This window comes from Odocoileus virginianus, chromosome 8, assembly GCF_023699985.2.
Source record: "Odocoileus virginianus isolate 20LAN1187 ecotype Illinois chromosome 8, Ovbor_1.2, whole genome shotgun sequence".
NCBI classification, from domain to species: Eukaryota; Metazoa; Chordata; class Mammalia; order Artiodactyla; family Cervidae; genus Odocoileus; species Odocoileus virginianus.
The window spans coordinates 72,257,813-72,271,903 of record NC_069681.1 but is presented as its reverse complement, the minus strand read 5'-3'; the positions used below and the strand labels follow the sequence as shown (position 1 = coordinate 72,271,903).

Here is a 14,091-nt window from a genome sequence, read left to right as displayed (position 1 = left end):
GAATGGGAAGGAAATCCAAAAAAGAGAGGATATATGTGTACCTATAGCTGACTCACTTTTCTGTACAGTAGAAACTAACGCAAAATTGCAATACTCCAATCTGAAAAAAAAGGTGAGACCAGGAAGCCTGGGTAACTGCAATTGTGGGAACCACCCATTTCCTTTTCTTTTATCAAGAATGGGCTTTTCCCTGAACAGAAAGATGGAGGCCTTAGGTTTGCTGTAGCAAGTCCTTGTTTATGGAAGAGGGGACTGTTTATCAACACCGAGATTCTGAGAATTCCATCCTGTTTCTTTCATCGCCACAGTCAGCCTTCAACATTTAATGAAGACTCATGGGCGGTGACTTCCCCCACCCACAGACAAATTCCTCTAAGGAATCATGAGACCAGTGACACTCAGCAGCTGCTTAAAAGACTGTTTAGACTCCTGGAATGATGCTGGGAAATTCTGGGATTTACAGTCTTGGTCAAGAGGGGCCCTCAGCTGAGAAATCCAGCAGTATAATAATCTCAGTTCAAACCCAGGGGAACCTTCTTTTCAAAATCTACTAGTCTGCTCCTCTTGATACAGTTACTGCCAAGTGGTGGAGTTTAATGTAACAAACAAACAAACACAAAAAAACGACTATCCTTTCTGCTCTGGATCACATAACATAACATAGGAGACCAAATTCTACATGAAAATGGTTGGATTCAGTCATTCCATGCTAAATGCTTGTGTTAGAGGCTATAATGCTCACTGTGGGCTAATAGTGAATTCTAACAGGTCCTGAGAGAGAAAGTGATTTGGAATACTGGCCACTTCTCTGTCAGTTCAAGTGTGCTCTCCTTATGCGATCTTCTTAAGCCACCTGGTTTAGCTTTGGCCATGGAGACTTGGAACAGTAGTGGGAACCTTCCAGGCAGGAGCTCTGGGCACACAGCCTCACTTAGAAGAAGCAAGACGCAGACACGAGCAGACATGTGCCAGAGAAGCAGGGCTAATAGGATGCATACTCCTGAGTGTGCTCCGTTCTTATGAGGCAGGGACTCTCAAGCCTGTTGGTCTCAGGACCCCCTTCTTGCTCTTAAAAGCCAAAGATTTCAAAGAACTTTTGTTTATAATGGGCTAGACGACTATTTGCCACATGAAACAAATAAAATTGAGGTGTTTTCAAAATACTTATTAATTTATTTAAAAGGCACAGTAAGAATCCCATAACCAAAATAACATATTTTTTATGAGAATTAAGTATATTTTTCAAGACAGAGGAAAAGAAGTAAGGAGTGTGTCACTGTTCTGAAGCTTTGCAGACGGCTTTAACGTCTGGCTCAGAACTCAGCTGGACGCTCAGATCTGTTTGTATTTCATCTGAATCTGTTGCAATAGGTTGTCTTAGTTGAACAATAAGAGGAAATAGAAGAAGATAGTTTGTGGGGCCCCTTGCAAAATAAAAATGCAGTCCTTTCGATTTAAAATGATTGGAAATTTTAAGAAAGTAACAGCAGAGCATTAAGCCAAAGACCCATGCAAGCCTGCTCTGACCAAGATAGGTTGTTGGCATGAACACAAATCTTGATAGTGCTGATGGTCAAGGTGTGAGATCTGGAATAGTTTACTGCCTAGCCATCTCCCCTGATGCCTAAAATCTGTTATTTCTTTAGGATGATGCCTTTTAGGGATGCTTTAGATTCTTCTCTGCTTGGGGCCCACATGTAAGAAACCAAGACCCAGGGCTCTCTGAGCCTTCAGTTTGTCTGTAGGTCAACGCCTGTACCTCTGCCCCTTTCTGCTTGCCTGAGACTTCGCTGCACTCAGATCTCAGACAAATCACATTATTTCTGTGAATTCTCCTCATCTTACTTAACAATGATCTTTTTCTTCTCTCAATTCAGATAATGTTGTCTGCACCACTTGTTTGGCACTGATTAGATGCTGTTACTTTTAAATTAATTGCCAAGTAAGAGCTTGCTAATTGTTAATTAAGTTAATTAGAAACAGGCTCTTTGACCAGTGCTTTTGGTAAAATATTTTTTCTGTTTTCCCCACAACTAGCAAAAAAGAATGAATTGATCAATGATTTTTGTTTGTTTGTTTTCATTTATTTGGCTGTGCCAGGTCTTAGTTGTGGCATGTGGGCTCTTAGTTGTGGCATGCAGGATCTAGTTCCCTGACCAGAGATTGAACCCAGGTCTCCTGCATTGAGAGTGCAGAGTCTTAACCACTGGACCACCAGGGAAGTTCCTGATCAGTGTTTCTTAATCTGGGGCTCATGGATTGGCTTCTGGGGGTCCAAGAGCCCCCCAAAGTTGCAAATAAAATTGTGATTGTATATCATTTTTCAGAAGTATGACCCTCTCTTTCCCCCATAAAAAGGTTAATGACAACTAAGCTAGATTCTCAACAGATTGGTCATTTGGGTATTTTCAACCCAAGATCTATTATCACATGGTCAGGAAGGGTCTTAGAGACAGTCCCATCCTTTGGACCCTCAGCTCTAGAAGAAATTCCATCCTGGACTGGGCCAGTGGATGTTGTTTTCTCTGCTGTGTGTTTCTGTGGGAGTTTCAGTCATTTTGTCTTTGCAATCCCACGGGGTCTATGTTTGGAAGAGAAGCCTTGGTTTGCCCCTTGACTCCATCCATCCTGTGCAAACACGCCCCTAGCTGCAGGGAAGAAGGACATGTGGTTAGTTAGGCACCTCCTTTCTGCTGAGAAGCAAGCAAGAGGTCATAGAACTCTTTGTGTAAAGGGCTAACAGTAAATATTTTAGGCTTCTTGCAGCTTGTACGATCTCTGTGGCTGTTACTCAATCTACCATTGTTGTAGGGACATAGCCAGGGAAGATGGACTCGGGCAGACAGAGGGCGAGGTTGTGTCCACGCTCAGATCTAGTTAACAAAAACAGGCAGTGACTGTACTTGGTCCCCAGGCCAGAGTTTGCCAACCTCTGATCTAATTCATGACTCCCTGGGGCTTAGGAGTTATTATCAAAAAGCAAAACACTGAAAAAGTGAGCGGATCTGTCAGATCTGTGCACCTCACCTGCAGCATGGCCCTGTACTCTCAGCCGCAAACGCGAGCTACAAATCCAGAGAACCAGCAGCTCCCCATCCAGGTAACAGCCCTGACAGGCAGCCCAGTGATGTGGCAGGAAATGGGGTGATTCTGTTATCATCCTGCCCGTTCTCATGCACCCTTCCTCACAGACAATAAAAAGGTTATTGTTTACACCATCACAGACAAGGAGAGGGCAGGTCCTGCTATAAAACCCGAATGCTCCCTGATCCGCCACCTCTGTAATTAGTGACCCCTTCTTTCTCCATCCCGGGCAGAGGATGAATAAAAGGTTCACAGTGTGTGATGTCACCAGGGCTCTGAAAACAGTCTCTCGATTGTTTAAGTCCTGCCTTTGCACCCGCTGTCACTGGGCTACCCGCCACCCCTCCATCAGCTATTCTTAATGTGGGGTTTGTCAACGCAACTCTCAGACCTTCCTGGAGGGAGGAAATGCCAGGTGGTCATAGGAATCGGAGGTAGAAATTCGAGATGGTGTCACCAACGTGGAAGCTGATTCACAACTTTTAAGGATCTGAAAACACAGAAGGGGTTGGGACAGTTTAATGTGCAAAAATCTGCATCCAAAAACTTGTGCTTAGACTTATCTGTTCAATTGCTAAGTTGTTTCTTACTCTGTGACTCTGTGAATGGCATCATGCCAGACTTCCTGGTCATTCACTATTCACTATTCCTAGACTTTGCTCAAACTCATGTCCTTTGAAGTGGTGATGCCATTCAACCATCTCACCGTCCTTTCTCCTCCTGACTTCAATCTTTCCCAGCATCAGGGTCTTTTCAAGTGCGTCAGCTCTTTGCATCGGGCCGCCAACGTACTGGAGCTTCAGCATCAGTCCTTCTAATGAATATTCAGGACTGATTTCCTTTAGGATTGACTTGTTGGATCTCCTTGCAATCCAAGGGACTCTCAAGAGTCTTCTCTAACACCACAGTTCAAAAGCATCAATTTTTCGGTGCTCAACCTTTTTTATAGTCCAACTCTCACATCCATACATGACCACTGAAAACACCATAGTCTTGACAATTTGGACCTTTCTCAGCAAAGTGATGTCTCTGCTATTTATCATCTCACCAGAGGCAACTTTTCTAGTTTATTCTCAGCAGGATGTCTTATATCTCATTCCTGGCGGTCCCTCCTCTTGCATCTCGCTGCTCTGTCCACTTGAGGGATGCATCAGTTCTGCATTTCTTATTTGTCTCTAGTAGGTTGCATTTATTCTCCCAGCCATGCCTGAGACTGGGGGCAGTTTCCATCGTTGGCCCTGGTCCTTTGTCTTTTCTGCTGGGACTTGTTTTCCTGGCAACTATTAATGCGGTCCTCATGGATTTGCTCTGAGAAAGCCCCCTTCTAGTCAGTGGGAGAGGCTGTGTGTTTGACCCCACAAGCACCGTTTAGTCCCCCGGCATCTTCAGCCCCGACCCTCCTAAACTTCCACTTAAGCCCACTGGGTAGCAACTCCCCAGACTGAGACCCTGCGGAGATAGTGGGCAGCAAGTGAAATGACAAGGGGCACTGCTGCAGCTGAGCTGGTCCAGGAGTGGGCAGAGGAGGAAAACAATCTGCTCACGACATGTCAGGCTCTGATCAGGGCAGGGGTGTATTTACCAACACAACACACACCCTTCTTCCAAGGGGCTTCGCTGGTGGCTCAATGGTAAAGAATCCGCCTGACAATGCGAAAGACATGGCTTTGATCCCTGGGTCAGGAAGATGCCCTGGAGAAGGAGATGGTAACCCACTCCAGTATTCTTGCCTGGGAAATCCCATGGACAGAGGAGCCTGGTGAGCTACAGTCCATGGGGTCACAAAGAATCTGACATGACTGAGCACACACACTCACACCCTTCTTCCAAACCAGGGAGCCATGGCTCTGAGCAGCGGGGTTTTGAGACCTCCCGCATGTGTTAGGTGGCTGAGCCAAGGTTTGAAACAAAGTCTGTCCAAAGCTGTCTGTCTATGCTCTTTTAAGAGGACACAGGCAATAATTAAAGCTTGGGATGGAAACTCATGACACCCCCCTGCAGAGAAACCGACAGACTCCGCTTTTGTGTGCTCGGACAGGACGGGGTCGGAGGGGAGGAATCGGCGCCGCTTGCTGGTGTTGAAGGCGCTGTGAACCCAGCATCGGGTCCTGGGAAGGCAGTGCCGGAAGCTGGGGTGGACCAGTTTGGCAAAGCTCAGTGTTAACAGTGTTAACAATGGGAAGTCCCCTGGTAAGAGTCCAGCTAGGATTTCTCTGTTCTGGGTGCAAATTTTGCCAATTGAAAGGGGAAAATAAGGACTTCAAGGCACTTCAATTTTAAATCTATTAATAGTTTAAATCTCTCCGGCTCCTGCTAACCGTTGATTATAATTCCTTTATAAAGATCAGAGACTGTGATTATCCAGTCACAAAAAACTTGCTCCGATTACATGAACTGCTCGGACAGCATGAACTGAAATACTGTAGCTGTGGTCTGGCAGGAGACCTCAGAGTGCTGCTGGGAGCAGAGAGGGCGGCGTGGTTAGATGCAGGCAGACCCTGCAGAGCCGCTTGTAGACTAGGGCAGCAAAAGCGGTTTTTCTTTGAAACAACGATTAGAGCAACCTGTGCTCTACCTATAGGAGCCTTGTGGGGTGGGGATGGAGCCTGGATGGTTCAAGTGCATCCACTTAGCTTGGTTCAATCCTCAGTGTGCTGGAACACATAGAAAACTGGGAAATCTTGATTCTCATTGTAAAGATGACATGTTCTCTTTGTATAGTCTCCTGGCAATTTCAATGTTACACAGGTTACTGGGGTTTTTAAAGGGATTTTTGACCTGTGTTTTTGATACAAAGAGTTTTTGGTTTTTTTCCTCCCTCTTTTCTTTCTTTTCTTCTTTTAAATTGAGGTATAGTTGATTTACAGATGTAAAGCAAAGTGATTCAGTTATATATATATGTATTCTTTTTCAGACTCTTTTTCATTATGTATTATTACAAGGTATTGACTATAGTTCCCTGTGCTATATAATAGGTCCTTGCTGTTTATCTTTTTATATATTCCTTCTTCTTTTCCTTTTTTCTTCCTTCCTTCCTTTCTTTCGCACATCACTTTAACTCTTGTTTTCCCAGTTGAAAACCTTGACCAACATCAGATCCACATAACCAGTGATGCCTATGTCCAAATTAAATTCAGAATCAGAATCGCATAATTAAATGACCCTGGTATAAAAGATGTCATTATATAGAACTAAGCAAAAAAGTCAGAATCAGTTTCATCAACTAGGTTATAGGCCAAAGGTTTACAAATATTTGAAGCATACAAACCTGAGGTTGGGTTAGGAAATCCTGCTGCTTGTGTGTGTGTGTGTGTGTGTGTGTGTATTAGTTGCTTAGTCACGGCTCATTCTTTGTGACCCCATGGACTGTAGCCTGCCAGACTCCTCTGTCCATGGGATTTCCATTGGAAATCCTGGAGTTGGTTGCCATTTCCTTCTCTACGGGGTCTTCCCTACCCAGGGATGAACCCACATCTCCTGCATTGGCAGGTGGTTTCTTCACCTACTGAGCAACCTGCTATTTGTTAAATTCAAGTTCACAGCAGTGTGACAGTTGATGGGATGATGCAAATGTTGATATGTGTACACATTTAAACTGGTGTGAGTCAATAGTGAAGCCTTTTGCACATGGCTATTGGTTAAGGAAATGGCAACCCACTCCAGTACACTTGCCCGGAAAATTCCATGGGCGGAGGAGCCTGGTAGGCTACGGTCCATGGGATCGCAAAGAGTCAGACACGACTGAGCGACTTCACTCATTGGTTAAGGATGCCAGTCGTGGCTCAGTTATGTGGAACATACAAACTCACTCAACCTAAGTGCATTTTTTCTGTGTTGCTGTGGTTCTGTCCTTCGTCAGTGTACATCATAGAGATGTCCCAGCCCAGCTGGGCCTCCTCCCTAACCCTCTGTCTGACTTGATGACTCTGTGTTAACTTCTCTGCTTGACCCATGTGGACCTTTGCTTTGGCAATGACACATCGAGACTATGTGTGGTACACGTGGTGCAGAAGTTTTGGTGGTGAGATGTCAGTCTTGGTTTCCCTCCAGTGCTATTGGGATGTTGTTGACATATGATACTGTATACGTTTAAGGTTAGAGCTTAATAGTTTGATAGAGTGTGAAGTGATTACTACCAGGCTAGCTAACTTTGTGAACTCACAGAGTTAGTTTTTTCTTTCTTGTGATGAGGACTTCTAAGGTCTGTGGTCTTAGCAGCTTTCAAATAATGTCTTTTTAAAAATCAAACCAAACACAGCACTGACTTCTCCTGTGCCAGTGGGCCCTGTAGTTTGGGGATTTCAGACAGCCTCCTGTCTTGTTGTTGCTGTTCAACTGCTAAGCCGAGTCTGACTCTTGCAGCCCCATGGACAGCAGCACACCAGGCTTCCCGGTCCTTCACTATCTCCCTGAATTTACTGAAACTCATGTCCACTGAGTCGGTGATGCTTGGGGGAGAAGAGAATCCTCTGTCACTCAGATTCTGGATCCGTGTTTGAGGGTTACAGGCACACACCTACGTGAAAACACAGTATATGCATACATGTCACACATGCACACTCAGTGTCAGATTCACTGGGATTTTCCAGGTGGGAATCCATGATTGTCAACTTGGAGGAGCACGCCCTTCTGGAGGATAAAGTCTTCCATGAACTTGGTCCCACATTTTACGTCTCTCATAACTTTAAATGGGGTATTTTTGTGTTTATAGTCCTGTCCTGGAAGGAAGGACAGAACGTTGGGTGAGCACCATTCAGCAGGAAATGTTGCATTGTTTTAAGTCTGCACTGATTCATTATCCATTGATATTTTCTAATAAACACCTTCCTGACAAAGCTGCAAAGGACAGTGAGTGGAACAAATGACATCACCCTCAAGACAAAGGTTTCAAGGAGAAAGACAGATGTTAACTGCTTCTCAGCCTTGGAAACACGAGTTGTGGGTTTTCCCCCCAATTTGATGGTGCTGGTAGAAGTCAGATGATGAGTTTATACTGGTTGAACATTTCCCCAAGTGCTTTAATGTGAAGCTGCAGGGTAAGTGTTATTCTCACTTTTCTCTGTAGGGAAACTGAGGCACAGGATGGGGCTTGTCCAACCCCAAAACTGCTGAGTGATCCCTGGGTGACCTGCTGTCCCAGCCACTGCCTGGTCAGCCCAGTGGGTCTCTGCTGCCTTGTAAAATCCTCAATCTCTGTTTTCTTTTGTTTTTTCCTTAGAACTCATTCTCTAAATATAAAATCCAAGGCTGTTTGTAAAATTTTCCTCCTAAAATGAACTTCTTCATATCACTTTACATCTACGTATTACTCACTATCAAATCTTTTGTACAATGTTTTTGATGTGCCTCTTGGAAATTTGTATCTGGAAAGTTGTCTTCTTTGAATAATGGGTCTATTTCCTTTTATCGGATTAGGAGATTTGTGTACTTCTTGTCTTCCAGAATGTTTAGAGCCAAATTTAATATTCAGTCTCAGCCCTTGTATTATCCTGAATTAATTTCCTCTTCTTCTGTGAGGTTTTAAATCATGTATTTCAGCTTTATTTTATAGTTACCTTTTATTATGCACCAAAGCTTTTTAGGAATAGGCAGGGTGAAAATAGGCAGTACATTTTGAATAAACATTTTTTGATCTGAGTTTAATTTACTATAAACACATCAAGTACCTTAAATAAAGCTGTAATATTATTACATGGAATTGGGTGGATCACATAATATACTCTTTTTATCATTACAGATACTGTAAGAGTAAAAACTTGTTGGGAAAGAAATTTATTGTATAAAATGAAACTATAAACCATACCAGGCTTTATGACAATGGGGAATTAAATAAAACCAACGTGGAAGGGAAGCTGGGAAGTTAGATGTACCGTTAATTAATGGTACAGTTAATTTTAGTTTGAACCATCTCTAAGCAATTCATTTGAAACTTCTTGAGGGAAGACCGCTCTTACACCCTGCAGACAAAAATAATCTGCATGCTGGGTTCCTGATATTTGTCCTCAGTCCAGGCTCTTGACTTCAACAAGGCCATCGTGTGGTCACAGTGATGAAGGAACTGAAAGCTAGAGTCCCCCCAGCTCCGCCGCCCCTCTGTGAGATCTATCCCTAGCAAAGTGTGTGGTCTGCACTCAGTCTCATCTGGCTGATCTGTGAAATGGGATCATAATGCCTTCCCCATGGGCAGTGCTGGCCATCTAACAACAATAGCAAAATTAAAGAGATGCTCTGTACAGCACTTGATGCACGTTTCCTTGGAGTCTGGTGGAAGATATCACACTCAGAGAGAGGTGCTCAAGTGAGATGTGTGCAGGCAGCCGCTGGGGTTCTTACACGCTGAACACACCCAGGTGCTAGCACTGAGACTAAGAAACAGCCCCAGGTCCCCGCCTGCCCCCTCCTGGTCACTACTCCGCCCTAGAATTGTGTCCATCCACTGTCCAGACTTCCGACACTGCAGCTTGGCTTTGTCTGTGTGGGGATCTTACACAAGCGAGCCTAGCACTCTCTTGCGTGTGTGGCTTCTTTCATCTGTCGGGACGTTTGCAAGATTCGTGCCTGGTGTGTGTAAGGCATGGTTTGTCTATTCCTCTGGCTGTAGGAATGTCTGCCTACACATGTGTGGATGTCTACCGCACAACACCAGATGTGTGTGTCTCGTCTGCTGAGGATGGAGGTTTGGGCTTCCAGTTTGGGGATGTTATGAGTAAACTGGCTGTAGGCATTCCCGTACGTGTCTTACAGTAAATGTGTGTACGTGTTTCCGTGTGACAAACACCTGGGGGTATAGCTGCTGACTTGAGGGTCTGCAGATTGGTGAGTGTTACAAGTCTTACCAGTTTTCCAAGGTGCTTGTGCCAGTGTACACCCCCACACAAGTGTGGGTTCCTCTTCTTCCTTGTCACCTTTGGCGGGGTCTGCTTTCTCAGTTTGGTGTTCCCACCTCATGGCTGTGCAGTGACAGCTCATGAAGATTTTAACCTGCATTTCCCAGGTGATGAATGCACCTGATGCATTGTTAACATTACCTTCACATTGTTTAGATGAGGTAAGGTGCCCGCATACCTTAAACAGATGGGACCTAACAAATAAAGCAAAAGCTATTAGAAATATCTGGAGAAGGAAATGGCAATCCACTCCAGTATTCTGGCCTGGAAAATCCCATGGACGGAGGAGTCTATTAGGCTACAGTCCATGGGGTTGCAAAGAGTCGGACACGACTGAGCGACTTCACTTTCATTAGAAATATAAGCAGAATTCAGTAAAGCACAAATATAATGAGTGAGTATAAATATTCTTATTTTGCAATTTAGCAGATTTAGCATACTTTAAACAATCAAAGGTGCATAGGGTCTGCACACGTCCATAATCTCATGTATTAACACATATGAAATTTGTATCCTACAAATACATAATATGTCATTTTCCCTTAGGTGTTTTGTCTTTCAAAATTTGTAAAATTCAGTTTTTAGTGGTAAGCATACCTGCCTTCCAATTTGGTACTTGATGAGGAAGGACATTTCAACTAGTTCAAGAAAGTCAAGATTTTAGAGCACTTGGTCTTTCATCAAAATCCAATAAAATGAGATGAACTGTGTAAAGATCCAATCAAAGTACTTAGGAATCAGGGCACACCCTTGTAAAGTAGCTGCAGAGCAAAGAGGAAGTCAAGGGTGAAGTTACATGTCGTCTCGTGAGCGTTAAAACTAAAGAAACTTACACCAAACCTATGGGGTCGAGGGAAAGTTGTATTTAGAGGAAATAGCCTTAAATGCTTTCTTCACTCTAGACAAAATTTTAAAAATGCAAGCTAGAACTCACCTTAAGATGCTGGAAGGAAAAAATAACCAAACAAACCCAAAGGATCTAGGAAAAGGAAATTAAGATAGGAGTCAATAATAATGGAGTAAACACAGGACTATTAAATCTTTGCTATAAAAATTCAGTATTAGGGTTCAGAAATGGTTGTCGACCCTTTCGGGTCAACCCCAACAAGGGTCCTCCTGCCTAAAAATAAACATATTGCTTCTCTGCTTATTGCTTTTCCTTTGCTATAAAACAGCAATAGCAAGAGCAGGAGTAATCCTCAAGACAATGTAAGTGGTCATACTAAGGTCTAAAAATGCAATATTGTTGTAGTACAGTCTGGCAGTATCATGACTTCCTGTGTATATCTGCCAAGAGACTTGCCTCAGAATACTACAGACAAAAAAAAAAAACACACAACTTTAAAGGGAGCATGGAAGCTCTGTTTATCACACAAGGCCTCTGCACCTGCTCTGCGTGTGTCTATATTCTGCAGAAAGTTCCTAAATTACTTTTACCGAGGAACCAACACTGACAGACCTGCAGGGATCGTATGAGTCAACTAGAGGTGAATCTGACTATATTTGTTTGCAGATGTTTTCAGACTCTTTCTGAACCATCTGTAGAAGTCAGATACCATGAATTTATGAGAAATTCTTTTACGTTTCCTTGTCTATAATAGATATTAGAAAACAGATATAAAGCTGATTTCAGTTGGTAAAGAGATGAAAATCTTCAGTGTGTTCTGGTTCCTTGAAACCTGATAATGCTGACTGGTCAGATTCCCAGAGCCCAGTTTACCTGCTGGACCAGTCCTCTTGAGAAACCAACATCCTTGTGATAAGACGAGAACAGTGAAGTGAAACAGAGACACTCGGGCAGGACCGTTAAGGTGCCTTGTGTTCGTAAGACTGGAGGCAGGCTCTGACTATGGAGCACCACTCAGAGGCCATCCGGGCCAGGACGAGGGAGGCCTGGGGCCCAGGGCAGCAGGGTGGGTCTCAGCCTCGGGCAAGAACCCAGTGAGGTGAAGTCGTTTTCTGTGCTGTGTCTCAGTCAGGGGTTTAAAAATGCAGAGATGGTGATGTACTTTCCTGATGTTACATGAAACCGCCTTATCCAGCTCCAAATTCAGGATCTGCATTGTGTTGAGGATAGGTGTCTGTAAGCCATAGGGCTGAGCCCACCCTCCATGTCCACGGGCAGGAGCCACATGCTGCCCACGTTTGGCTGCGCTGGTTTGCACCACACAGACACGACATCTGGAGGGAAGCCTCCCATGCTGGTGCCTCTGTGACGTCCCAGGAGACCTCCTCACTTCTCAGAGATGTGCTACTTGCTTTTTTTAAATTTCCCAGATAATTTTGATGAAATTTTCATAATGGATTTTTAATGGTTGCCAGGTTAATGCCATCATATTAGCATTTGAAATTATTTCCTCCAGTTATTTACAAGCACGCTCCTCACTAGCTGTTGAACTAAGCCATTGAATTATGTACTTCAGGGTTTTCCCCACCACCATCTTCTGGGTGAGGGGCTTGTGAGTTAAGCTGACCTCTAGTCTGATCGGCTGGGGACTAGCTGGGATGTGGTGGGAAAGCCTCTGCTCTGGTTCCCTTGATGCTGGAGAGAGTGAGAATCAAGAGCTGAGGGGCACGCTCTGGCCCCACCCCCCTAGCTTCTCCCTGGCCTTCTCCCACAGAGGATGCACCTGGTCGCAGGGTCCCTGCAACCTGCCGAGAGGACGTGACCCGCAGACGCAATTTCCAGTCCAGAGGACGGGCTGTGTCTGCAGTCATCAGGATCGCCTGTCTCCGTCTTGACATTGTGGGAGGATGATCTTTCCTCACCTGGAAGAGATGGAAAGATCCTCAGGCCCCATATCTGTTCCTGCCCACCCCACCCCACCCCATCCTACACAGCCCTGTGCCAGCTCTGTACAGTGGCCCCACTGACACTTGTCACAGACCCCCAGCTCCACGCACTCCGGGTGCAGCCTGCATTGTGGCATCAGCACCCCTCACGGGTGGCCTCCAGGCGGCCTACCTGGTCCCCTTCCCGCAGGCTGCACACTCACCAGTGCAGGCTCTGACCAGCCTCACCAGGTGCAACCAACAGGGTCTGGCTCCAGGTCACACCCCTCACTTCCTGCTGGGGCTCCTGGAAGATGCCCAAGAGTGGGACTCGGGGGATCCTGGGATGCACATAAATATGCCAGAGATGGAGGAAGAGGTTATCTTTGGGAAAGGGGTCAGTAGAAGGAAGTCGTGAGTAATGCTGTGTCCGCTGGCCGCGTACATGGAGTCCTGAGGAGAGAACAGTCCCTGTCGGGGGTCCAGGGATGATGAGAGGAGAGAAGAGGCCCCTTAAGGGGGAGATCTCTGAGCTGAACCTTAAGAAAAGCAGGCAGCTTCAAGGGCACGCGGTGAGAGGAGAGTCGGGACTGGATGCAGTGGGGCAGCGCCATCAGAATCACGGGGACGAACCTGTGGTGGCTGGTCCTCCAGGACCAGAGTCGGCAGGGAAGTGAGGGGGGCAGACGGCAAGTGCCCGGTCCTGCTCCTCATCCCAGTCCAGCCCCTACCATGCATCTCTGGGTCCCTGGGTCCCCTGTGCCATGTTCTCTTCCCCAGTGTCTCCTCTCCCCACGAATGGATGGGAACATGCCTGGTCGGTGACGAGCGCCGATGGCTGTAGGCAGAGCTGGGCTTTGGCTCACCGACCCGTCCGCGCTGGGCCTCAGGGCCCCTCGGGTCTGTGCTCTCTGTACGGCTCCCAGTGGAAGGACGGGAGGGCCAGGCCTGATTCCAACGTCTCTTGGGGGCCCAGTGGCACAGTCTGATGCTAACATGTTTGTTTCTTGGTTGTCATTAAGAAATGATCTTACATTTAAATTCAGAATGAGCCTTTACCTCAGTAAGAGTTCTTCCTATTGGTGCAGTTTGTGTGTGTGTGTGTACTTTCTGTCATGTGAGAAACAAATGTTCCAGTCGGGTTGCTAGGACCCCCCAGCAGAGCATCTCTGCCTGACTCCCCCATTTCCAACTGAGAACCGGTCTCCATGGACACCAGCCTGATGACAAGGGGAGACGGATGGTGTAAGAGATTCTTAGCATGAGGGACTCTTTGGAAAAGTAAAATGTGACTAATTTCTCTATGAAAGACACATTTTATAAGAAGGACATAAATATTCAGCATCTT

At 45.5% G+C, this 14,091-nt stretch overlaps 1 protein-coding gene and 1 non-coding gene across 5 annotated transcripts in view; one reads left to right on the top strand and one right to left on the bottom strand.

Moving 5' to 3' along the window:
• Positions 1–14,091, top strand: part of SPATA13 (spermatogenesis associated 13) — a 223,616-nt gene that overhangs the window by 28,898 nt on the left and 180,627 nt on the right. The gene's annotated exons all lie outside the window — the stretch shown is intronic.
• TRNAE-CUC (transfer RNA glutamic acid (anticodon CUC)) lies at positions 2,149–2,221 on the bottom strand. The gene has a single exon. It is a non-coding gene; the product is annotated as a tRNA-Glu (tRNA).